Here is a 27,927-nt window from a genome sequence, read left to right as displayed (position 1 = left end):
ATGACAGTAGATATACCTGATTGGATCTATGCTAATGTCATGGTTACCATTGATTGGCTCATGCTAATGAGTAGCTTTTATCTTGCTAACATGGTTTTGTCTTTAGCTCACTTGACCACAAATCTTAAGCAAGACACTGCATCCAGCTATACCTTTCCTTTCTCACACCATGGCTGACCACAATGTCACTCTGTCCTTTGGACCCCCACCTTTGTGTTTCCTGTTGTTCTCTTTAGAGCTCCAACACTGGGAGTTCAAGCAAGAGCCACACAGGCCTGTAAGCTTTTCCCTCATTTTAGAGCCTGAACCAAAGTCTAAGCAGGGGACCAAGGCTCATAGCTGTAGCATTTTTATACAGTTACTATGTTACTACACAAGAGAAAATATATAGAGTGGAGGCAGTATTAGGACAGTTTTCAAAGGAATTTGCCCAGGTAATTAAACAGTTGCTTGGGTAAATTCCTCATGCTGAAAATTTCCCTCCACTTAAAATGCATGCAGGTACATTTATAGCAGGGGATTTCTCCAGTTCAAATGCAAAAGTAATACTATTTATATGACACTCTCCTCACCATAGGAAGATATAGAAACACAAGCACAGTTGCTCATCTGCTCACTCAGGGGTCCTTTTTACAAAGATGTATTACTGTTTTTAATGTGTGGGTTAAATATACATACGTTAAACGCTAGAGATACCCATATATCCCTATGGGTGTCTCTAGCATTTAATGTATGCTAAAAATGCTAGTGTATCTTTGTAAAAGGACCCCTCAGTGAGTGTCTCCCTCCACCTCCCAACCAGCATTGCCCATTATCATGTAAAGTTATGGCAATTGCTGCCAGCTCTTTTCCCTTAGCCTGCAACAGTCCCCTTATACTTTCTCCTGTTTCTTTCCCATTTCTACCCCTTCTCAATACCTCTCTCCTCCAGCACACTCACTAGCACCACTGGAGTTTTCAATGTCAGTCAATGCTCCATGTAGAGCTCAACCTCCGCCCCCCCCCCCCCCCATCACCACTACCACCACACACACATGCATACATTTCCTACAAAAGCCTCACTTGCACAGCATAGGAACATCTCTCGTTTACCCACCACCACCACCACCATGACTAGAACTGCCGTCCAGTGCTCCCATCCCATGTCTTCCCATTGGCTGGATCCTACCCACAGGACTCTGAGTAATTGAACACTATTTTGCTTTGTGCTTTGGGAACTTAAAGATTGGGGTTTAAAGGAGGAATTGTAGGTTAGTGATAGGCAAAAAAAAATATAAAAAGCAAATTTTATGAACTAATCTCCATAGTCTTTTCCACTTAGTTTTAAAAACTTTGTACCACAGCATTAACAGATAGAATCTAGCAGGCACTGCAGGATCTAGTTTAGTATTAAGGGGGAATAAAAAGAGAGAGAGAGAGAGAAAAGCAAGCATTATTAACTAGTTGCCATAGAGGGGCATAATCAAAAGGGGCGCCCAAGTTTTCCTGAGGACATCCTCGCAGGACGCCCCGGCGAAGGGGCGGGGAAACCCGTATTATCAAAACAAGATTGGCGTCCATCTTTCGTTTCGATAATACGGTCGGGGACGTCCAAATCGCGAAATTTAGGTCGACCTTAGAGATGGTCGTCCTTAGAGATGGTCGTCCCAGATTTTTGGACATATTGGAAACCAAGAACACCCATCTCAGAAACGACCAAATCCAAGTCATTTAGTCATGGGAGGAGCCAGCATTCGTAGTGCACTGGTTCCCCTCACATGCCAGGACACCAACTGGGCACCCTAGGGGGCACTGCAGTGGACTTCACAAATTGCTCCCAGGTGCATAGGTCTCTTACCTTTCTATCTCCATCCACCATTGCTGCTCTCAGAACTATGAAGCCTCTTGCATTGGGGCATGAACTTCTGAACATCTGCTGGCTGTGAGTAAACTTCCCACATTTATTCAATAAAGTAAATTTCACAAAATTAAAAGAGACCTCTGGGTGTGCTGATGTGCCGAGGTTACACTTCTTGGATATTAAAGCCTTAAGAATATTACGCTTTAAGAGGCCTTGACATATTGGTAGCTGGACTTTCATGAGGGTACATCTGCGCATGTGCTGGAAAGCTACTCTATGCATAAATATTGTTCATGCAAAAATTGTATGCACAAAATAGCATTCCTTTGACCAACCTATACCATTCCAGCACATGCGCAGATATGTGTATGTGCAACGTTGGGTGTCAATTTGTGCACAAAGTTCAGATGCCTCTGCATATGCATCCAATGTACTCTCCCATGGTAGTGTACATTACCATAGGCAGCTAGTGACTTAGATGTTTGGGAGGCTAAAGTGGGGCAGGGCTAAAGCAGGGTAGGATGTGGCAGAACAAATTTAAATCCTTGGGGGTTAGGACACCTGTGTCAGTGGGGGCACTTTTTGGCATAGCAGTGTGTGTGAGTATGTCTCCCACTCCCCCCCCCCCCCCCCCCCCACACACTCTCTGTGCATATATCTTCCTCTCCCACAGGACATGAAGTGTCTCCTCTTTCTTCTTCCAGCTATACAGCATTTCCTCTGTGTGTATGTCTGTGTGTGTTTCCACTATTGCGCCTGGAAGCATCTGCTACAATCTGCTGCTGATTCAGACGTGTTATTGGAAGGTCAATTTGGGATATTTATTCCCAACTAAAAAGAATGCTGGTTTGACCCCTGAGGCAGGCACTTTTCTGTGCCGAAACACAGCCTGTGTTAGGCCCATTTCATTAAAGATTGTACCATTGTTCCAGTTTTTGAGGCCTTTTTCTTGCTGCTACTCTATATCTGTTGTCATCTAGTGTGTTATTATATTAATTCAAACTCTTTTATGTGTCATGAGCAGTGGAGTAGCTACGGGGAGCCATGGGGGCCTGGGTCCCCCCAAATTTGCTCTGGGCCCCTGCTTTGGCTGGCCCAACCCCTGCCAGCTTAAGCCTTCATCCAGCGCTGGTCTCCGGCGCTGCCGCATTGCCTGCCCTGCTCTCTCTTCCCCTCACAGTCCGGTGCGCTCATTTTAGTGAAACTGAGCATGTGCACATGCTCAATTTCATTAAAAACGAGCATGCCAGATGTGAGGGGAAGAGAGAGCAGGGCAGGCAATGTGGCGACATCGGAGACCAGCACTGGGCGAAGGCTTCAGCTGCCAAGGTATGTGCGGCAGCAGTGCTTCAGCTGGTGGGGGTTGGGGACCCCTGCCAGCCAAGATATGTACAGCGGCGGCAGTGGGTGGGGAGTGGCAGGGTGGTGGTGGGGCAGCAGACCAAAATGTGCCCCCCACCTTGGGCTCTGGCCCCCTCCCACCTCGCGGTCTGGCTACGCCCCTGGTCATGAGTGAAATTCTTAGTCTTCTATCAAGAAAATGTGGTACTCTAGCTGCCACATATTCTAACAAGTTTCCTCTTCCTCTGCTTTTAACAATCATGAAGCTGGCAGATTCTAATCAGGAAAATTCTCTTATGTAATGTGATTGTCAAGTGCCTGTGCTCTGTTTACCAGCCCATGCCAGAAGTGCTGAGCTCATTGTCTGCATTCCAAGAACTGGAAGGACTTTGCATAGCAAATCACCTTTGCCAGCTTCCTTCCTCCCTCCCCCCATAGCTGACTGAGCACATGACTAAGCATAACATCATAACTCCAACACCAGAAAATTCCAGGAAGTGCTATAAGATACCTTGAACCCAGGCACCAAATAGAAAGAAATGATGGAAAATTTGAACATTGGGTGATGGAGGAGCTCTAGCTGCAATTATGGGCATAGCTGATGGGAAGAGCCATCTCCTGCAAGGGTGCAATCAAATGACAACCACTATTGCAAAGTGAAAACAAATACATATCCAATGGGGAAATCCTGAAAACCTGACTGCTTTGCAGCCCACTAGTACTGAGGTTGCCCACCCCTGCTGTATTCTATAACAGAATTTGGGTGCCCAGATGCCAACATAGAATGCTATTGCGGCGCCACAGATTTTGGGTGCCTAATTTTTGACGCCCTTTACAGAATTTATTTATTTGGATTTATTTGCCCTCATATATACCACTTGTGCATGACCTTAAAGAACAGCACTTACCCACGAATTCTATACAGCGCGCCTGGAGATCTGCGCTAAAATCGAGGCGTATTCTGTAACAACGCACTGTGGTGTGCTGGAGCAGGCTCTCACAGACTCGCAAGAGCCGGTTGTTAAGTTTTTAAGAATTTCAGGAGCCGGTTGTTAAAGTAGGGCCCTCCATGGTTACTTTAACAACTGGCTCCCAAAATGTGGGCTTCGGCCCCCTGCTGAATTCTCTTTTACTTTGCTGATGGGGATGCTGAGCCCTGCCAGCCAAGTAAATAGACTGCTGCTGCTCCAGCTCCTGGTTTCCAGCTCTGAGCAGCAGGCTGGGACTTCTCCAGCATGTGTGAGAAGTTTCAGCATGCTGCTCAGAGCAAGACGTTGGGAGTGGTGGCAGTCCATTTATTGGTTGCCAGCAAAGGTATGCCTAGCGTGCCCACACGAAGGGAGGGAGGAGAGAGAGGCAAGTGTTGCTCCCCTCCCCCTCCACCTGGCCACCCCTGGTCCTTCCAACTGCAGAGCTGGCTACGTCCAGAGAAAGAGCCTGTTGTTAAAAATTTACCAGCACACTCCTGCGTGTAACTTAATTGGCTTAACGAGCCAATCAGCTGTGATAACAGCTCTTAACGAATAATGAGCACTAATTGGCAATTTACATGCACAACTCGCTAAACGTATTCTATAGTGAACTGCGCCTAAATTCTAATGCACGCTGTTCAAAAGGGGCGGGGAAATGGGCATTCCAAAAAATTTCACACTCAGTTATAGAATATGGCCCAGTGCATGTAAATCTTTGCACAGGGATTTAGGCCACATTTTCATTGGCCTAAATGGACACATGTAGTTTTAGGCACTAGGGACTTCCACCTAAGCATATTCTATATACCGCACCTAAATCTAGGCACTTCTTAGGTGGAAATCTTTATTCCGTAGATTTTCTTAGGCGTCATATATAGAATCTGGCCCTTAGCGTACATGTGCGCCCAAAGGGTGCTTTTTGCTGCAGTTTATGTGCGTAATGCAAATGCTATAAAGCAGTGGCTCTCAAACCTGTTCTGGGGGCTCCTCAGCCAGGCAGGTTTACAGGATATCCACCATGAATAGCAGAAAATAAAAGAGCAGACTACATAAAAAGTAAATAAATAGATACATAAAAGGTCATTAGATAGTGTAACTTATCAAAACACCTACAACTTTAAACACACTAAATATATATGCCATATCTATTTGTTTATAGTTGTTTGTTTAGCCCCTGATGCAGCACCCATAGGGCAAAACATGGCCATATTGGGCGATTATGGAAATTGTTTGCTGTTTTGATGACTTTGAAATAAATATCATTTTACTTCTTGTGTGGTCTGCTCTTTATTCTGCATTTGCCTATTTGTTTTTTTGGGATATTATCCACAATGAATATTCATAAGTACATAAGTATTGCCATACTGGGAAAGACCAAAGGTCCATCCAGTCCAGCATCCTGTTTCCAACAGTGGCCAATCCAGGTCACAAATACCTGGCAAGATCCCAAAAAAGTACAAAACATTCTATACTGCTTATTTATTTTAGAACATTTATACCCCGCCTTTTGCCACATAAAGCAGCCACAAAGCGGCTTACAATGAACTAAAGAAAAACAATTACAATGACAAAAGAGGGCATAAGGGAAGGGAAGAAAAATACAATACTTAAGCAGATAGACTGCAGTTAGGAGAAAGGAAGCAAAAAGAAGAGAAGGGAAGGAGGAAGAAGTCCAGAGTTGAATCAGATCTTGATTCACCGAATCACAAGAAATCGGAACTTGCGACCAAGAGAAATCAAGGCCCCGTCAGCAAGCAATACTCTCCAGGCACGGAGCAGCCACATAGGAGGAGACCTGCAGCCAGCATCGCCATCAACGACCACCCCAGGCCAGCAGCTGAGCCGAGAAGGCCACACGATATAGATGATCCCGTCGTGGCAGGGAGCCGTTGTCCAACTTATCCCAGAAATAATGGATTTTCCCCATTTAATAATGGTCTATGGACTTTTCCTTTAGGAAGCTGTCCAAACCTTTTTAAAACTCTGCTAAGCTAACCGCCTTTACCACATTCTCTGGCAACGAATTCCAGAGTTTAATTACACGTTGAGTGAAGAAATATTTTCTCAGATTCATTTTAAATTTACTACATTGTAGCTTCATCGAATGCCCCCTAGTCCTAGTATTTTTGGAAAGGATAAACAGATGCTTCACATCTACCCCTTTCAACTCCACTCACTATTTTATAGACCTCAATCATATCTCCCCTCAGTCACCTTTTCTCCAAGCTGAAGAGCCCTAGCCGCTTTAGCCTTTCCTCATAGGGAAGTCATCCCATCCCCTTTATCATTTTTGTTGCCCTTCTCTGCACCTTTTCTAATTCCACCATATCTTTTTTGAGATGCGGCAACCAGAATTGAACACAATATTCGAGGTGTGGTCGCACCATGGAGCGATACAAAGACATTATAACATCCTCATTTTTGTTTTCCATTCCTTTCCTAATAATACCTAACATTCTATTTGCTTTCTTAGTCGCTGCAGCACACTGAGCAGATGGTTTCAACGTATCATCAACGACGACACCTAGATCCCTTTCTTGGTCTGTGACTCCTAACGTGGAACCTTGCATGACATAACTATAATTCGGGTTCCTCTTTCCCACATGCATCACTTTGCACTTGCTCACATTAAACGTCATCTGCCATTTAGACGCCCATTCTCCCAGTCTTGTAAGGTCCTCTTGTAATTTTTCATAATCTTCCCACGATTTAATGACTTTGAATAACTTTGTGTCACCAGGAAATTTAATTACCTCACTAGTTACTTCCATCTCTAGGTCATTTATAAATATGTTAAGCGGTGTGGTAGCCATGTTAGTCCACTCTTAAAGGTTATCAATAGAAATCAAACAAAATAAAACATGGAAAAGAAAATAAGATGATACATTTTTTATTGGACATAACTTAATACATTTCTTGATTAGCTTTTGAAGGTTGCCCTTCTTTGTCAGATCGGAAATAAGCAAATGTGGTAGCAGATAGTATATATATATATATATATATATATATATATATATATATATATATAAGAGAAACATCAGACTGTCAAAGTAATGCTTTGATGTTTCTCTTATATATACTATCTGCTAGCACATTTGCTTATTTCCGATCTGAGGAAGAAGGGCAACCTTCAAAAGTCCAATCAAGAAATGTATTAAGTTATGTCCAATAAAAAAGGTATCATCTTATTTTCTTTTCCATGTTTTATTTTGTTTGATTTCTATTGATAAATATGTTAAAAAGCAGTGGTCCCAGCACAGACCCCTGCATGCAGATCTCTCTCATGAATATTTATGGTGGATATCCTGAAAACCTGATGCTGTGGTTTCCCCCAGGAGAGGTTTAGAAACCACTGCCTTTAAAGAAACAGGAAGTAGGGCGTGATGTTATTTGAATGTTCTTCCATGCTTCCTAATTTGGTACCATTTGTATTGTTCTAACATTTATTACATTTCTGTTATATGATTGTTCTGCAGTGTTGTTACATGTGCATATTTCTGATACTATGTTAATGCTCTTATTAGGCTTCAATTTGCAATTTCCAGGTTTACTTCATTGATTGTATTTATACTTACATTTGATCCTTTTACTAATGTTATACTGTTAACAAAATACTAAGTTCTATGTTAAACTGCACCTGCTGTACACTGCCTTGGGTGAATCTCTTTATAATGGTGGTTAATAAATCCCAATAAATAAGCACAGGTTCTTATCAGTGTACCTGTCCTGAGGAGAAAAATATGCACTGGAGAACAGAGAGCCACCACAGGGCAAGACAGAAGATAGCAGTGTGGGTGGAGTTCAAATGAAGTTTGCTGTGGATAGACAGAAGTGTAAAATACTGGGTTTAACCACTTACCAGTAAACTACAGTAATGTCAAAGGAGATAAAATCAAGGAGGATAAAGCATGCAAGAGAGTAAGAATTGTTATAACTATCCAGTCTGCAAGGGAAAGGAGAAAGGGACTTGATATACCACTTTTCTGTGGTTTTTGCAACTACATTCAAAGCAGTTTATATATTATATACAGATACTTATTTGTACCTGGGACAATGGAGGGTTAAGTGGCTTGCCCAGAGTCACAAGAAGCTGTAGTGGAACTCGAACACAGTTCCCCAGGATCAAAGTCTTCTGCACTAACCACTAGGCTACTCCTCCACTAGGGGTTATGAAAAATGCATGAATTGGAAGAAGAAATTATTGTCCAGAGGAATCCATGAGTTACTGCTCCATCAAGACTTTTTGATTCTTGTTGCAACTACTTCACTTTGGGGCCCTTTTAATAAAGCTTAGCGTGTGCTAACAGAATTAGCACATGCTAAGCTTTAGTATAAGGGCCCCTTTGTTTTTTAAGGACTATAGGCCTGATTCTATAATACAGGCATAAATAATAGACACGCCCCCGCCATGCCCCTCATGATACCCCCTTTTCAGTTGTGTGACTTAGAAACTTTGCACAGAACTTTATAGAATACGCATGAAAGGATGTGTGAGTAAATTCTTAGTGCTAATTAGTGCAGATAATTGCTTGTTAATAGTTCATTATCAGCACTGATTGGCTTGTAAACCAATTTAAGTTGCGCATACAAACCGGTAATGCGCACAGATTTGTGCACGCATCTTTGGATGCCATCCGATAATTCTATATATCGCGCCTAGTGTTCCACACTGAAATCCAAGAGTATTCTATAACACCAGGTCTAACTTAATTGGCTTAACAAGCCAATCGGCATTTTTAACAGCACTTAAAAGCAACAATGAATACTAACTGGCAATAATTAGAATTCAAGTACATAACTCACTATGCGCACTCTGTAAAGCATAGCGCCTAAATTCTAATGCACAGAGCCGAAAAGGAGTGTGGATAAGGGCAGGGAAATGTACATTTTATAGGCATTCCAAAATTTATGCTCATTGTTATAGGATATGCCCCTCTGCACCTAAATGTACGTGCCAGCATTTACGCCATGTTTCCCTTGGTGTAAATAGATGTGCGTAGTTAAAGGCACTGGGATATCAACTAAGCATATTCTATATACCGCACCTAAATCTAGGTGCCACTTATAGCATACACTTGGGCAGAAAGTTATTCCGCATGGATTTTTCATGCGCCATATATAGAATCTAGCCCCATATGTAGAAAATCTGGGGGTATTTGTCTTATTGTTTTTCTATCCCTACTTTTATATATACTTTATACATTATTGGAGAACTCAATAAAAGAAAGTTTTATTGTACGTAAGAGCAGTCTCCCCATTACCTTTTTGCTTTGAAACTATTGTACTTTTCTTTTATTAATTATTGACTTTTAAGCTTGCCGTTAGGGGACCCTTATGTGCATTTTGGCCACAGACCGTAATTAAACAGTCTTTGCACTGTCCTCAGGGATATTCCTAATTGGAGAGGTCAGCTACATTAGCATCATCTGTAATGCCCTTTATACTCCTGTTCCTGCTCTTCCTATAAGCTCCTGTCATTACCATTGTACATACCTTGATCCACTTTTTCTATGAGTACACATACACAGTGTACATTTTATGTCACTTGATAAATAATAATATTAAAGTGAAGGAAAGAAACAGAAAGCAAATGTCAAAGAGAAAGGTGAAAAGAGTAAGTTAAACCTAAAGCTGCAGAAGGCATGTGCCTAGGCAACATCCCCTTCCAGGAAGAAGGAGCAGAATCTCACTGCTGTCCGATGGCTTCCAGCGCTGCTGACTCAGGTACTTCTGCATTAATGCATCTGCATTGCAGTTCTGCCTCTGCCCCCAACCCCCATTCCCTAAATATACTCATGCTGTCATCTCAGCCACAAGGAGAAACATAAGCTTATGAACTGACCTTTCCAGTTCAAATAGGTCTCATTTAACTATTTAATGCATCTTTCTAGGATCACATAATATAATAAAGGGGAGTGGCTAGCCTTACTGTAGGATTGCCTCCAGGCTCCATGCACCCTTCCTCCAGACAGGCTAATCCAGTTATAGTTTACCGTGCTACAAACATGCAGTCACTGTCTTGCTTTTCTGAGGGGAATGAGAACCAGTCCCTGTATGCAATAGGGTGAAACAAGAACTGGCTCAGCCTGTCTTGTAGCAAAAAAGGGCAGAGCTCCTAATCCCATACCCAGATATCTGTTACATCCACCCAGGATAGAGAATTGGAGGCCCTGTGCCAGTGCTCAGGGGGATGAGGATAACATGGTACCGCTGCCCTTCATTAGGAAGGAGGGGATGAGGGGGAGGGTCTTTTTCCCCTCACTCTCTTCGGCTCCATGACAGGGGTAGTTGCCCTCGCAACCAGACAATTGGCCAAAGAAGGTCAAGGGCAGACTCTAACCTGCCAGGAGGTGAACTGCAGGTGAAAGGTTAAAAGATGGAAAGGCAGATAGCTTGTCCGCCTTTCCTTTTCTTGCTCCCACCCACCCTTGACTCACTGTGTAACTGAGAATAGTATTATTGAGGACTGGATGGCATGAAATTGCTGATCTGTTGTTAGTCCTATATAGGAATTCTCACCTCCAACGTTCTATTGGTCTTGCTGCTTGTGTTTGTGACTTCTTCGGAGTTGGTCTGCTAGGCTCCGTAGCAAAGGTTGACATCACACGCAGCACTGACCAATCACATGATAGGAGCATGAGGCCTCGCCCCTGCCACCCTCGCCGCCATTCCCCCCCCCCCCCCAAGGTCACCGCCGCTCACCCCTCCACCCCCCCCCTGAGGTTGCCACAGTCACTGCTCCCCCCTCCACCCCCCCCCCCCGAGGTTGCCGCCGCTCCCCCCCTCCGTCCGCCACCTGGCCGGGCCCCCTACATTGAAATCTCAGTCTCACCTCCATGAAAGAAGCACTGCAGGCAGCAGAATGCCTCCTTTTGGCCCTCATTCCTTCCTTGCATCCCGCCCTCACGGAAGTTGTGTCAGATGAGGGTGGGACACAGGTAGGGAAGGAGGCCCGAAGGGAGGTGTTATGATGCCTGCACCGCTGCTTTCACGGAGGTGAGACTGCGATTTCAATGCAGAGGGCAGACGGTCGACGACGGAGGGCGAGAGGGGGAGGGGGTCCTGAGACCAGAGGGGGGGTCCTGAGACCAGAGAGGGGGGTGAGGGGGAGGGGTCCTGAGACCAGAGAGAGGGGGGTGGAGTGGGTCCTGAGACCAAAGAGGCGGGGTGGAGGGGGTCTGGGGGGAGGGGGTCCTGAGACCAGAGAGGGAAGGGGGAAGAGGGGAGGGGGTCCTGAGACCTGAGAGGGGGGAAGGGTGAGAGAGGGAGAGGGGGAGGGGGACCTGAGACCTGAGAGGGAGGGGGAAGGGGTGTTGAGATCAGAGAGAGGGGAGGGGGTCCTGAGACCAGAGAGGGGAGGGGGAGGGGGGAGAGGGGAGGGGGTTCTGAGACCTGAGAGGGGGAGGGGGAGAGAGGGAGGGGGAGGAGAGGGGGAGGGGTCCTGAGAACTGGGAGGGGGAAGAGGGAGCGGAGAGGGAGGGGGAGGGGGACGGGGGAAAGGGGGTCCTGAGACCAGGGAGGGAGGGGGGTATTTCTATCACGCACACACTGTCTCTCACACACACTCTCTCTCACAGTCAGTGTCTTTCTCTTACTCTCACACACTCTATGTCTCACACTATATCACATTCACTCTCTATGTGTCACACAGTCCCTCTCACACACTCTCTCGGTCTCATACACTCTCTTGGTCTCACAGAGAGTCTGTGTATCGCACACATACTCTGTCACACTCTCTCTCTCACACACACACTGTATCTGTGTGAAACACACTTTCTCTCTCTCACACTGTGTCTCAGATACGCAGTCGCGCACACTCTCATTCTCACACACACACTCTCTCTCTCACACACACACTCTCTCTCTCACAGACACACTCGCACCCAGTCTCACTCTCTCTGTCTCACACACACACTCGCACATTCACTCTCTCTCACACAGTCACTCTCATACACACACTCTCAAACATACACACTCCGAGGAAAACCTTGTTAGCGCCCATTTCATTTGTGTCAGAAACTGGCCTTTTTTACTAGTGATATATAACCTGTCATTAAAATTGTCCATAGTACCTGATTGGAGGATGGCCAATGTAATGCTGATTTTTAAAAAGGGTTTCAGGGGTGATCTGGGAAATTACAGACCGGTAAGCCTGATGTCAGTGCCGGAGAAAAATGTTGGAAACTATTATAAAGAACAAAATTACAGAATGAATAGACAAACATGATTTCATGGGGCAGAGACAATATGGATTCAGCCAAGGGAAGTCTTCCCTCACCAATTTGCTTCACTTCTTTGAAGGCTTGAATAAACATGCCTAAAAAGAGACTTCTAAGAAAATTAGTCATGGGTTAGGAGGCAATGTTCTGTTGTGGATTAGGAATTGGTTATTGGACAGGGTTAAATGGCCATTTTTCTCAATGGAAGAGAGTAAATAGTGGAGTGCCACAGGGATCTGTAGTGCGACCAGTGCTATTTAATATATTTATAAATGAGGTGGACATAGGCTTCTTTTCGTCGGAGATTTGGTTTGCATTCTTTTTGCTCTACTTATAGTGGGCAATGGTGAGCTTCCCACGAGGTTGATGGATGTACTCTTTCGAAGATAGGCTGCCAGGGACTTATCTCGCCTTTCCTTATCCTTTGATGCTCTTAAGACTACCTACCATTTGCCCTCCATAGATTGGTATGCTGCCTGCAATTTTGCCATTATATTTCCCCATTGCTTAAACACTATGCTGGAGATTTTTCCGAATCAGACTCTGATAACATTGGCCCCTCCTGACAGTCAATAAAGAATTAGTTACTCAATACTATGGAGCCATCAAAAACAGGCCCCCCTCCCCCCCCCCCCCCCCCCCCCCCCCCACTCCCACACACAGACACACTATCCTGTGGAGAACTGTTGATCATTGGACAGCAGATTTTGGGCCTTGTTCACTGGATACTCTCCTGTGGAATTTGAAAAAAGTGGAAAGTATTTAGTTGCAGGAACTTCATTACAAATTCTTACTGTGAATGTATATCCACCCATTTAGAGCTTTCAAAATGGTCTCCCTTCAGATGGGACCTGCCTGAAATGTGGAGCAGCCAACATTTCTTATAAACATTGCATATGGACATGTTCTGCTATTTTTCACTTTTGGTGAGATGACTGGTCAGTTTTGGCTGGCCTGTATCATGGTTGCTGGGGAGCGAATCCGGGACATTGCCTATTGGATGACATTAGCGATATTGTGGAGGGCACTTGCATCTCCGGTTTGTTTTTGCGCAAAGGTTCCCTGGCCGGCAAGCACTGTCTCCTTTTTCAGTGGATCCAATCTTCTCCACCGATCCTTACTCAATGGCGAAATCAGATGTATGAACTTTTGCACATAGAGCTCCTTTCATTGAATTCTGAGGGCAGAAGGGCAAAAAAAAATTCTTTGGTTGCGGGCTCCATATACAGTATGAATGCCCTGCCCTCACGGGTGCGCGCGGTCATTTTGAATACTTTGCATGTGCAACCTTTTTAGGCTGCTGGTCTTTTCCTGGTTTTGATAGTTATTTTGTTTCTTTATTTAAACCATGGGTCACAGGGGACTTGGAATGGGAAGCCTAGTTAATGTGTGTGTGTGGGGGGGGGATGGAGTCGGGAGGGATTGTATGTCTTGCTGTTCATGGTATTCAGCATTGCTGTATCATTTTTAGGTCTTTGATTGCATCTCTGTTCATTTCTGCAAATACAATCTACTGTTTCTTGTTTTCTCCGTGACTTTTAAACAAAAATATATTTTAAGCTAACATATTTATAAATGATCTGGAAATCGGAATGACAAGTGAAGTGATTAAATATGCAGATGAAAAATTGCAGGGAAACCTTAGGAAATTGGAAAACTGGGTATCCACATGGTAGATGAAATTTAATGTGGACAAATGGAAAGTGATACACAGTGGGAAGAATAATCCGAATCACAGTTACCTGATGCTATGGTCCATCTTGGGAGTCAGCACCCAAGAAAAAGATCTAGGTGTCATTGTAGACAATATGCTGAAATCTTCTTCCCAGTGTGCGGCGGCGGCCAAGAAAGCAAACAGGATGTTAGGAATTATTAGGAAAGAGATGGTGAATAAGACCAAGAATACTATAATGCCTCTGTATCGCTCCATGGTGCGACCTCACCTTAAGTAATGCATTCGATTCTGGTCGCTGTATCTTAAAAAAGATATAGCAGAATCAGAAAAGGTTCACAGAAGGGTGATCAAAATGATAAAGGGGATGGAACTCCTCTCATATGAGGAAAAGCTAAAGAGGTCAGGGCTCTTCAGCTTGGAAAAGAGATGGCTGAGGGGATATATGCTTGAGATCTACAAAATCCGGAGTGGTGTAGAATGAATAGAAGTGAATCGATTTTTTTACCCTTTCAACAAGTACAAAGACTAGCGAACGCTCAATGAAGTTGCATGGAAATACTTTTAAAACAAATAGGAGGAAATATTTTTTTCACTCAGGACCCTGTTTACTAAGGTACGCTAACATTTATAGCATGTGATAAAAATTAGCACATGCTAACACTAGAGACACCCATATATTCCTATGAGTGTCTCTAGTGTTAGCATGCGTTAAAAACACTAGCGCGCCTATAGCAATGCTTAGTAAATAGGGCCCTCAATGAACAGTTAAGCTCTGGAACTCGTTGCCAGAGGATGTGGTAACAGCGGTTAGTGTATCTGGGTTTAAAAAACATTTTGGCAAATTCCTGGAGGAAAAGTCCATAGTCTGCTATTGAGACAGAGATGGGGAAGCCACTGATTGCCCTGGGATTGATAGCATGGAAAGCTCTTAATGTTTTGGCTTTCTACCAGATACTTGTGACCTGGACTGGCCACTGTTGGAAACAGGATACTGACCCAGTATGGCTATTCTTATGCTATGTTCTTATGATTCTGGCAGAGGACATACGACTGAGAGGTAGAAAGGCCTCCACCTGGGTGGCAGGGCAGAGGCTCAAAACCTTTAAGCTGCAGGCTGTAGGGAAGGGCCGTACCGATCAGGGCATCAGCCTGGCTGGCTGTAAGGAGGGGCTGAGGACTGTCATTCCAGATGTTATAATTTCAGGAGCTTGGCTCAAGAACCAATTGGCCGATACCTAATAAAGCTGCAAACTTGTATCCCACGTGGTGTTGTTGGTCCTGTCTGTGTGTGAGTATTATAAGGTACGAAGGGACAGGGAGGGTGTTGACAGTTACCCATGTTACAGAAAATGTGAGCTGACCAATGTGCAACAACTGACCCTCTACTGCTCTGTAAAATTCACTAAACAAAATCCTTCATTTCTTGCTTGCTTGCATAAAGGGAAATATAATAAAAGCAGGCAAGGCAAAAGAAAAATAAATACCTAAAGTAAGAACTTAATAAATGATACCATACGCTACTGAACAGAAGATGCTAATAATGGGTGTAAATGTTGAAGCCTAACGCAATAGGTCAGCTGTTAAAACGCTGTATTCGGAACAAGTCACTGCTATAAAGCAACTAATGGCAGACGATCCAATAGAGTGATATATAGGACTTCATTTCCTGACAGGAAGAATAGAAGGTAGTCAACAACCTTTTACCCCCTAGTACTATTTCTTTACGTACTGCTAGTTTTGATGGTGTTTTGCTATTTCCACGGTTTCTGTTAAGAATGACCCATGGAGGTGTGAAATCAATAAAAGTACATAACATTCATCTATCTCAGAAATCAACAAAAGACATACCTAGACACTAGGGATGTGCACTGAAAACATTTTTGCTTCTTTTTGGCTCACTTTCAGACTTTTTGCAAGTTTATTAGGGGCTTATACCCCGCCCATCAAATAATACCTGAGCGACTTACACTCATAATAGGAGGGGAGTGTAGTGAGAGCAAAACTGTGAGGACATTAAAAAGTTCTTAAGTGCCTTGCACTGGCTTTCATATGTGAACTCGATTTAGCACACACTAAGGGGCTCGTGTTAAGCCCTTAATGCATGATTAGCGCATGAGAACAGGCTACCACAGAAACATTAGCGCACGACCTCCTCATGCCCCTCCCATGGCCACGCACCATATCAGTCTGCCCCTGGACCCACGTTAAAATACATTAAGTTTAGATTTTACCGCATTTTTATAGAAGGGCCCCTACATTTTTTAAAGCTGACTAATAAAACAAAGGTGTCCTATTGAGTGCACTTCCCTTACAAAGATACTGAAAACATTTAAAAGAACCACCCTCTGCAAGCTTTATTACTCTCTTACTTTCAATAATGTAGATAGGCAAAACCCAACCCCCCCCCCCCCCCCCCCCCCCCCATATCAACCTATTTTGTCATCTACCCTCCTAAGTACCAAAGGCCAGTGCAGAAACCTTGCATTGGAGATGTGCATTGATGCTTAGTGGGAAATTCCATACAGGGCACTCAAAAAAGTGGCACTGGAAAAGTTTGGTGCTAAGAGCTATTCTAGAAAGAGTGCGTGTGTGTTATAGAATCATGCTTGGTGCCAGTTTCCACGCCCAACTGGGGGGCACCAGGCTTATGCCTGCTGAAACCTAGTGTAAATCTCAGTGGCCAGGTTGGGCGTGGAGACCCATTATTCTGTAACACTGCATGCAACTTTTCGGAATGCCCATGACCTGCCCATGCCCCTCCCGTGGCCACGCACCCTTTTAGGTTAGGCAGCCTGTTATAGATAGCACACAGCCAGATGCACACACAAATCCTAATTGCTGCTAATTAAAGTCAATAGTTGGTTGTTAGCATCCAATGACTGATGGTTAACAGCTCATTAACCAATTAATTTGTAAAGCATCTCAGCAGCATGCCCAAATCTGGGCGCCATAGATAGAGGCTAGGGGTTAGTGCAAGGCTTCTCTCTTCCTAATAGGACAGTAAGGCCAACGTTTTGCTCCTCAGTGCAGTAACCAAATAGTGTGCAAATAGGGCTGACACAAAACAATGTGTGCTAACATGGGTGTACGGTAGCAGGGTTCTAGGTCAGATTCTACCAGAAAGTTTCCACTCACCAATTCCCATCAGGAAAATTGCCACCTAACCAATTCCCACCACTCTAGGGAGGACAATTCCCACCCTTAGAAATCATGAAGCACCACAGTCTGACATGTATCTCCTTCCCTTTCCTCTTCCAGATCATTTGGTGGGGGGCAATACCCCCCCCCCCAAAAAAAAAACAAAAACATTACCTTTAACATACAACTGTAAAAAGTGGGATGTTTGACCACGGAAATACAAAACCTGGAGACAATATCTTAAAAACTTCTGTAGATTTTTTTCACGTTCAATGCTGCGCTCCTGGTGACCCGCTACGGACAAGCTCACCACGAAAGGTCTTTTTCAAGACCACTTTTGCATACAGCCAATCAAATCACGTTTGGTTCGTCACACGGACCAAATCGTGTTTCAGGCACTTCAGATTCATACCCGTTATGACATAGTGGTAGACTCCTGATGCAGGTCTGTAGGCCGAAACACAACAGTTGTGTCGAGTCTTTTCATCAAATAAAGAAGCGTTTAGAATCTTTTCATCAATAAAGAAGTTTTTAAGAGATTGTCTCCAGGTTTTGTATTTCCGTGGTCAAACATCCCACTTTTTACCTGCATTTGTGTTTTCCCGTGGGACGTTCGAGTTCTCTGCTTGATTGCGGATTTTTCTTTAACACACAACACCAGAAACATTAAAATAAACCAAAATCCAAATGAATAAAGAACATGAAATATAAAACACACAAAATATTGTCAACGCATCCATGCCATGCAAAGACACTTCTCATAAAAAAATACAATGCATTTTTAAAAAACCCCAACAGAACACCAACACAAGAAAAAACAACAAAAACTACATGCCAGTAAGAAATAGCCAGTGGGGAGTAGTCCTAGGAGGGAATTGTCCAGACGGGAACTGTTTGGGTGGCAACTAGCCTGTTACATGCCAGCAGTAGCTATATCTTGCACACAAATCGGCATCCAGAATTGTATGTCCATTTGTCTGCATACATGTTGGAATGCTACTTTATGCGTATAAGTTTTGTGATACCAATCTTTACGTTCAGAATAACATTCCACCAGATGTACATGTGTGCAAATGTGAATGTCAATACAATTTTGTTGTGCTTTGATCTGTGCACACATGCAATTCTCAACAGTGCATGCAGCACTTTGCTTTTTCTACAAACACCCCCCCCCCCCTACACACACATACACCCATTCTCTGTCCTTTTTTCCCCCTCTCTTGCTCTTTATGGAACCCAGAATAAAGGTACACCGTATTGAAGAAACAGGCATGAAATCCTCACTAACGCTGACCGCAAAAGAATGAGCTAACACTTTATGCCTCCTCAAAACCTGTATTAACACTCTTGCAGGTATGTGCCTTGTTTTTTAATTTTTTTTAAATTGTTTTTGGCCTTAACGAGTGTTTGATTTAAGACAACATTGAGCTGTTGATAAAGTTTTAAATGCTTCAAAAATATTAGAAAAATTGGAAAGTTTATTTGACCAATGAATGACAAATAAACCCTTTTAGTAGCTGCTTTGCTGCAGAGATGAGGGTGTCTGAGGTCTCTTTCCTCCAAATGAATAATAAATAAATAAACAAACAAACATATATATGTATGGAGAGAGAGAGGAAGTAATGGTGAGCAATATTGTAGTAACCTAGATATGAACATATTTATAAATGATCTACAGATGGGAATAACTAGTGAGGTAATTAAATTTGCTGATGGCACAAAGTTATTCAAAGTTGTTAAATCGCAAGAGGAATGTGAAAAATTGCAAGGGAACCTTACAAAACTGGGAGACTGGGCATCCAAATGGCAGAAGACGTTTAATGTGAGCAAGTGCAAAGTGAGGCATGTGGAAAAAAGAAACCCGAACTATAGCTACGTGATACAAGATTCCACAATAGGAGACCGACCAAGAAAAGGATCTAGGTGTCATGGTTGATTATACGTTGAAAAACTTGAAACTCTCTGCTCAGTGTGCAGTGAAGGCTAAGAAAGCAAATCAAATGTTAGGAATTATTAGGGAAGGAATGGAAAGCAAAAATGAGAAGGTTATAACGCCTTTGTATCACTTCATGGTGCAACCGCACCTCAAATACTGTGTGCAGTTCCGGTCACCACATCTCAAAAAGATATAGTGGAATTAGAAAAGGTACAAAGAAGGGTGATGAAAATGATAAAGGGATGGGATGACTTCCCTACCAGGAAAGGCTAAAGTGGTTAGGGCTCTTCAGCTTGGAGAAGAGATGTCTGAGGGGAGATATGATAGAGGTCTATAAAATACTGAACGGAGTGGAACGTGCAGAAGTGAATGACTTGTTTGCTCTTTCCAAAAATACTAGGACTAGTAGCAATGAAGCTACTAAGTAGTAGCAAATTCAAAACAAACCAGAGAAAATATTTTTTCACTCAAAGTATAATTAAACTCTGGAATCTGTTGCCAGAGAATGTGGTAAAAGTAGTTATCTTAGCAGGGTTTAAAAAAAGGTTTGGATAATTTCCTAGAAGAAAAGTCCAAAAGCCATTATTAAGATGGACTTGGCAAAATCCACTGCTTTTCTCTAGGATAAGTGGCATAAAGTCTGCTTTACTCTTCTGGGATCTTGCCAGGTACTAGTGATCTGAATTGGTCACTGTTGGAAACAGGATACTGGACTTTATGGACCCTCGGTCTGTCCCAGTGTGGCAATGCTTATGTTCTCGTGTTCTATCATCTAACCCAGTTGTTTTGTGTGGTCAACTCATGTGCAAAACTTATTTTTGTACAGTGCACCCACAAAATTGTGCACTTCAGTTGAGCTAATCTATTTGCAAAGTCTAGCATACTTTACCGCATTGGACCCCAACAGTATTGTTCCAGTGTAATTTCATCTACTTTCCACAGGCTTAAAAAACAAAATCTCCACTATGTTGGATTTCCTCTACATTAACAAGAAGTGCCCTACTCTTTATTGTCAGACTGAGGTGAGAGTTGAGGGGTGAAAAGAGGAAGCGGCATCCTGTTGAAAGGGTGTGTGTGTGTGTGGGGGGGGGGGGGGGAGACATATAACTACTACTACTACTACTACTTAACATTTCTAGAGCGCTACTAGGGTTACGCAGTGCTGTACAGATTAACAAAAAAGGACAGTCCCTGTTCCAAGCAGCTTACAATCTAATGGGCGAAATGTCAAGTAGGGACAGTCCAGATTTCCTGAATAGAATGGTGGTTAGGTGCCGAAGGCGACATTGAAGAGGTGGGCTTTGAGCAATGATTTGAAGATGGGCAGGGAGGGGGCCTGGCGTATGGGCTCAGGGAGTTTATTCCAGGCATGGGGTGAGGCAAGGAAGAAAGGGCGGAGCCTGGAGTTGGCGGTGGTGGAGAAGGGTACTGACAGGAGGGATTTGTCTTGAGAACGGAGGTTACGGGTAGGAATGTAAGGGGAGATGAGGATAGAGAGGTAGGGAGGGGCTGTAGATCGAGTGAATTTGTAGGTTAAAAGGAGAAGCTTAAACTGTATGTGGTACCTGATCGGAAGCCAGTGAAGTGAATTGAGGAGAGGGGTGATATGAGTGTACCGGTTCAGGCGGAAGATAAGACGTACAGCAGAGTTTTGAACGGACTGAAGGGGGGATAGATGGCAAACTGGGAGGCCAGTGAGGAGTAGGTTGCAGTAGTCAAGGCGAGAGGTAATGAGAGAATGGATGAGAGTTCAGGTGGTGTGCTCAGACAGGAAGGGGCGAATTTTGCTAATGTTATAGAGGAAGAAGCGACAGGTCTTGGCTATCTGCTGGATATGCGCAGAGGAGAGGGAGGAGTCAAAGATGACCCCGAGGTTGCGGGCAGATGAGACAGGGACGATGAGGGTGTTATCAACAGAGATAGAGAGTGGAGGGAGAGGAGAAGTGGGTTTGGGAGGGAAGACAATAAGCTCGGTCTTGGCCATGTTCAGTTTCAAGTGGCGGTTGGACATCCAGGTCGCAATGTCGGCTAAGCAGGCCGATACTTTAGCCTGGGTTTCTGCAGTGATTTCTGGTGTGGAGAGATAAAGCTGGGTGTCATCAGCATAAAGATGATATTGGAACCCATGGGAGGAGATTAGGGAACCCAGGGAGGAGGTGTAGATTGAGAAAAGAAGGGGTCCAAGGACAGATCCCTGAGGAACTCCAACAGAGAGTGGGATGGGGGTGGAGGAAGAACCCTGAGAATGTACTCTGAAGGTACAGTGGGAGAGATAAGAGGAGAACCAGGAGAGGACAGAGCCCTGGAACCCAAATGAGGACAGTGTGGCGAGAAGTAAGTTATGATTGACAGTGTCAAAAGCGGCAGATAGGTCGAGGAGGATAAGGATGGAGTAGTGACCTTTGGATTTGGCAAGGAACAGGTCATTGCAGACTTTAGATAGTGCCGTTTCCGTCGAGTGTAGGGGGCGAAAGTCAGATTGAAGTGGATCGAGGATAGCGTGAGAGGATAGAAAATCAAGGCAAAGGCTGTGAACGGCGCGTTCAAGTATCTTGGAGAGGAAGGGTAGGAGGGAAATGGGGCGGTAGTTGGAGGGACAGGTAGGGTCAAGTGATGGTTTTTTGAGGAGTGGTGTGACTACAGCATGCTTGAAGGTGTCAGGGACAGTTCCAGTGGAGAGAGAGAGGTTGAGGATATGATAGATGGAGGGGGTGACAGTAGGAGTGATGGTGTTAAGTAGGTTGGTGGGGATGGGGTCTGAGGAACAGGTGGTGCATTTCGAAGAGGAAAGAAGATAGGCGGTTTCCTCTTCGGTGATATCGGGAAAAGAGGAGAAGGAGGCCAGGGTTGGTTGGTTGAGGGAGTGTGTTATAGAGTGAGGAGAAGATGGTTTGGAGGTAAATTTGAGGTTGCTTTTCTGCACCTTGTTACGAAAGTAGTCCACCAGTGATTGAGGAGAGAGTGAGGGGGGGGGGGTGAGAGCAGAGGGCACTTTGAGGAGGGAGTTAAGGGTGGTGAAGAGACGATGGGGGTTAAAACTGAGGGAGTTAGTCAATTGGGTGTAATAGTCCTGTTTGGCGAGGAATAGGGAGGACTGGAAGGAGGATAACATGAATTTATAATGAATGAAATTGGTGTGGGTGCGAGATTTCCTCCAGAGGCGTTCAGCCGATCAGGCGCAGGAGCGAAGGTATCGGGTGCAAGGGGTCAGCCAGGGCTTGGGATTAGTATGCCTTATGGGATGGGAGATGGACGGAGCAAGGGCGTCGAGAGCAGAAGAGAGGGAGGCATTGTATGTGGAGACAGCCTTGTTGACAGTCGTGGAGGACATGATGGAAGGGAGGAGATCAGAGATAGTAGAGGATAAGGTGGGAGGGTCGACCGCCTGGAGATTCCTAGAAGTAGTGGTTAGTATTGGGCGGGACTGAGGGGGAGGGTGATGAAGTGTGAATGTGATCAGGTGATGGTCAGAGAGAGGAAGAGCTGAGGCGCAGAAATTGGAGGGTGAGCAGGAAGAAGAGAGGACTAGGTCAAGATAGTGGCCAGATTGGTGAGTAGGGTTGGTGCAGCTCAGTTGGAGGTTGAAGGAGGAGGTTAGAGTGAGGAATTGAGAAGCGTATGAGTCGGAAGGGTTATCAGTGTGTATGTTAAAATCACCAAGAATGAGGGATGGGGATGAGGGCTCAAGAAAAATGGAGAGCCAGGCATCGAAGTCGGTAATATTAGGCAGCAGAGAAAAGCCCTCTGTACCTGCTCCAGCCTCTCCCCTCTCAGGCATTGTGCAGGGAACAAGAGGAAGGAGGTGAGATAGGGGCAAACAGAGCACAAAGCAGAGCAAAGAAGAACCCCTCTCTTCCCTAATCTAGTCTTGGCCTCTTGATTTTCCATAGTCTGTGTAGGGATTAGAATAAGGGGAGCAAAGAATAATTCAAATAAGTCTGTATATTTCTATTTCTAATTTATGGTCACATATTCAATGGTTGACCAGGGTCTGTGTTCTAATGTGACCAGGTAAGAAATTCTGCTAGCATGCAGTTCCTATGTTTTGTTTTCTCAGGAGGAGGTATATTTGTGGTGTTTCATATACAATTGTTGCTAATTGAGCTTTGGGAGTTGTAGGTTGAGGGACAAATTTCAAGTGGGGGCACATACAGGAAAGGGGGAGGAGGGAAAAGATCCTCTGTTGCCCTCCCAATTGTCCCTGCCTACATCCTCTTCACCTTCGTTGCTTGTCCTCTATAGTGGCTGGTCCCTGAAGAGCAGCTGCTATACCACAATTCAGTGCAGACTCTGTAGGCATTCCCAAAATATCAGGACCATGAGGTGTCCCACCCTCCTTCTCTCGCACGGGATTCCTGTTACCATACCAACCTGTGAGTGGGGGGAGGGGCATAGGAGCTGTTGATATGGGAGATCTCACAAACCTCATGCTGAATTTTGGTATCAAAGATAAAACAAACAGGAGGTAAAAACCCTCACGAAACCGTGAGATATGGAGAAAAAAGTGAGGAAATTGAATGAGGATACCAAATATATTTTTTCACATAAAAAATAACGAAATTTTCATTAAAAAATTTTGGTATCAAACGTGGATAAAGGTGAGCCGGTTGATGTAGTGTATCTAGATTTTCAGAAAGCTTTTGACGAAGTCCTTCATGAGAGACTCCTGAGAAAATTATCTTGAGTAGAGAGGTGTGGTAGCCGTGTTAGTCCACTTTTAAAGGTAATCAAAAGAAATAAAACAAAATAAAAAATGAAAAAGAAAATAAGATGATACCTTTTTTATTGGACATAACTTAGTACAACTTAAGCAACCTTCGAAAGCTAATCAAGAAAGGTACTAAGTTATGTCCAATAAAAAGGTATCATCTTATTTTCTTTTTCATGTTTTATTTTGTTTTATTTCTATTGAAAATTAAAAAGCCATGGGATAGGAGGCAATGTTCTGTTGTGGATTAGGAACTGGTTGATGGATAGAAAACAGAGGGTAGGATTAAATAGTCAATTGTTTCAGTGGAGGAGAGTGAATAGTGGAGTGGCCCAGAGATCTGTACTGGGACTGGTGCTGCTTAACATATTTATTAATAATCTGGAAATAGGAACAATGAGCGAGGTGATTAGATTTACAGACAACACAAAACTATTCAAAGTTGTTAAAACACATGCAGACTGTGAAAAGTTACAGAAAGACCTTAGGAAGTTGGAAGACTGGGCATCCAAATGGCAAATGAAATGTAATGTGGACAAATGCAAAGTGATGCACATTGGGAAGAATAATCAAAATCATAGAGGGTCTTTTACTAAGGCTCACTCACGTTTTTAGCACATGCTAAAATTGTGGGCGTGCTAAACGTTAGAGACGCGTATGCATTCCTATGGGCATCTCTAACGTTTAGTGCGCCCACAATTTTACCAAAAAGGCACCCATAGTTATTTGATGCTAGGGTCCAGCCTAGGAGTCCGCACCCATGAAAAAGATCTAGGTGTCAATACGATGAAATTTACTGCCCAGGGTATGGCGGTGGCCAAAAAACCCCAAAAAGAACACCAGGAATTATTAGGAAAGGTATAGAAAATAAGACATATAATGCCTCTGTATTGCTCCATGATGTGACCACACCTGTGTGCAATTCTGGTCACCGTTTTTTTAAAAAGATATAGCAGACTTAGAAAAGGTTCAAAGAAGGGTGACCAGAATGATAAAAGGGATGGAATTCCTATCATATGAGGAAAGGCTTAAGAGGTTAGGTCTCAGCTTGGAAAAGAGGCGGCTGAGGGAGGATATGATAGAGGTCTACAAATTACTGAGTGGTGTAGAACGGGTCAATGTAAATTGATTTTTTTTACTCTTTCAAAAAGTACAAAGACTAGGGGACACTCAAGGAAGTTACATGGTACTACTTTTAAAAAGAACAGGAGGGAATATTTTTTTCACTCAATAACTAGTTAAGCTCTGGAACTCATGGTATCAGCAGTTAGTGTATCTGAGTTTAAAAATGGTTTGGCTAAGTTCCTGGAGGAAAAGTCCATAACCTGCTATTGAGTTAGAGATGGGGAAGCCACTGCTTGTCACTGGGATCAGTAGCATGAATCTTGCTGCTATCTGAGATTCATCAGGTACTTGTGGCGTGAATTGTCCTCTGTTGGAAGTAGGATACTGAGCTAGATGGCCCATTGATCCTACTCAGTATGGCTATTCTTATGTTCTTAAATTCTGCTGCTGTATGGGGACAGTGGCATCACAATCTCTGGAGTGGTGGAGTATGACAGTGCTGGGAAACAGAGAAACCTGATTCAAATTCCACTGCTAAATCTAAAAATCCCCTTCCCTCAAGCCCGGAGTGAGGCATACCAATGGCCTTGACATTCTGGTGTGTATCAAAATTTTCCACCAGATAGAGGCATTTGTATATGTCTAAAAAAAAAAAAGGGATCCAGTGGCAAGGACTAGAGAGGTACAGAAAATGGTAGATACAGGGGAAGGACTGGAAAGGGAGAGAGGAGGGTGTAGTGCAATGCTGGAGCCAGAAGGATAGTTGTGCCTCCATTGCTAATGGAAAAAAGTGGGACTAGCCACTGGGGAATGTTTAATTCTGAATAACTGCCCTGGATGCAGACCATTATTATTAATGCAAATCTCCCTCTGGGAATTTTAAAGTGAAACAAAGCTAAACATGATAGAGGTGTACAAAATAATGAGTGGGGTAGAGCAGACAGATGTGAAGCGTTTGTTTACGCTTTCTAACAATAATAGAACCAGGGGAAACAAGATGAAATTAGAATGTGGTAGGTTTAAAACAAATTGGAGAAAGTTTTTCTTTTCTCAGCGTGTGGTTAGACTCAGGAACTCATTGCCGGAGAAGGTGGTGACGGCAGCTGGCCTTGCTGAGTTTAAAGGGGGTCTGGACAGATTCCTGAAGGAAAAGTCCATTGATCGTTATTAAATTTGGGGGTTTTGCCAGGTTCTTGGGGCCTGGATTGGCCACTGTCGGAGACAGAGTGCTGGGCTTGATGGACCTTTGGTCTTTTCCCAGTGTGGCAGTGCTTATGTACTTATGTAGTTGACTCTACGTCCCTCCTGTGAGATTTATGAATGAGATAGCTATGTGTATGAAATTATGTACTTTCGCTCATTGTGCCTCTCCATCATAGGGTACCTACATGTACATGCTGTAGGATATATATGTGAATATGCAACTGTCAGAATTATAACTATTCCTCAAAATAAAGCTTGTTTCTTAGAACAGAATTCCCACAGTCCTCAACAGGACCCTACCCCACACTTTTAAGAGCACAAGAGTCAAAATAAGCAGCAAGACAACACACTGAAGACCCCTTTACTTTGTACTGTAAAAAGAGTAAACTTTATTTTTATTTTTCTTATTCTTTTGGCTTATAGTAATAATCTCTTTGTAGGTCGGTGGCAGTCACCATGCGCTCTCTAAGAATACTCTACTGATCTTCATTATTGGGTCTTTTACACAGTTCATATTTAATTGCAATTAAAAAAAAGAAAATAGAATAATTTAATTGTGCCTTTTCAGTATCATCCTTTTTTTTTGAGAGGACCATCAAGTTTCCTTCTGCTCCTTTGGGCTTCCAGCTCAATCATATCCACCTTCAGCTGGGCTACAGTAAGTTAAACTCATTTGCAACTCCATAGGCCCTCACACCCCATTTTATTAATCCCTTGCTATGATCTACTGAGGCACGGTAGTTAAATGGGCCAGAAATGGCAGCACTTTCTGGAACCCAGCACATAAACATCCTGACTTTGGCCACTAGGTATCATCACTGTGAAATGGTTGAGGCTCTCTGAAGCCTCTACTGGCCCAAGGAGCAAAAGTTAGGCTTGAGAATTACACCTAGTCTTCCACATGGTAGCGTAAAGTGGGGATGTACAGTACTTTCATTTGAAACAACATGGGAAATGTCATTTCATATCATTTTTAACCCAACATGATAGGATAAACACCCAGTTTTTTTCCTGTGTTGTCAAGTGCACACTATACTGTTAAAGAACAGTGTGTGCTCTTGATCAATAGTGTATGCTACCAATCAATAGTGCACACAATAGTGCTTATTACTGAGCAACAGTGCATGCTATCAATAGTACACACAATAGTACTTATTATTGAGCAACAGTGCATGCTATCAATAGTGCACACAATAGTACTTATTATTGAGCAACAGTGCGTGCTATCAATCAATAGTGCACACAATAGTGCTTATTATTGAGCAACAGTGCATGCTATCAATCAATAGTGCACACAATAGTGCTTATTATTGAGCAACAGTGCGTGCTATCAATCAATAGTGCATACAATAGTGCTTATTATTGAGCAACAGTGCATGCTATCAATCAATAGTGCACACAATAGTGCATGGTATAGATGATATTGCCCCTTTAAAAAGCCCTAAAAACTAAAGAAAATAAAAAGTCAGATGAAAGACATAGGAAACTTGACCAAGCAAATATTTTGGTCTGCACAACCCTTGTGTACATACAGCACTGCCACTGAGCTAACAGGTTGGTTCCTTGGTCATCTTTTGTTTCGGAGAGTATCCTATCCCTTTAACCCAAGCTCATTCTGAGTTTTTATCTGCACTTTGTTTGGATAATGAAGGTGAATATCCACAGGGGGATTAAAACAAAAAGCAAACATAAAATAAGTGTAAAACGTCTAAAAAAAATAGAGACAACATTTCTAATGTTTGCTTTGATGGCTTGGGATTTATAACTTTATGCAAAGAGTAGCCCATGGAATTGTGAGTTAGAGGAAGGCTACCTAGAATTTCTCTCTCTC

Source organism: Microcaecilia unicolor, chromosome 3, assembly GCF_901765095.1.
Source record: "Microcaecilia unicolor chromosome 3, aMicUni1.1, whole genome shotgun sequence".
In the NCBI taxonomy this organism is placed as follows: Eukaryota; Metazoa; Chordata; class Amphibia; order Gymnophiona; family Siphonopidae; genus Microcaecilia; species Microcaecilia unicolor.
This window is presented reverse-complemented; position numbering follows the sequence as displayed.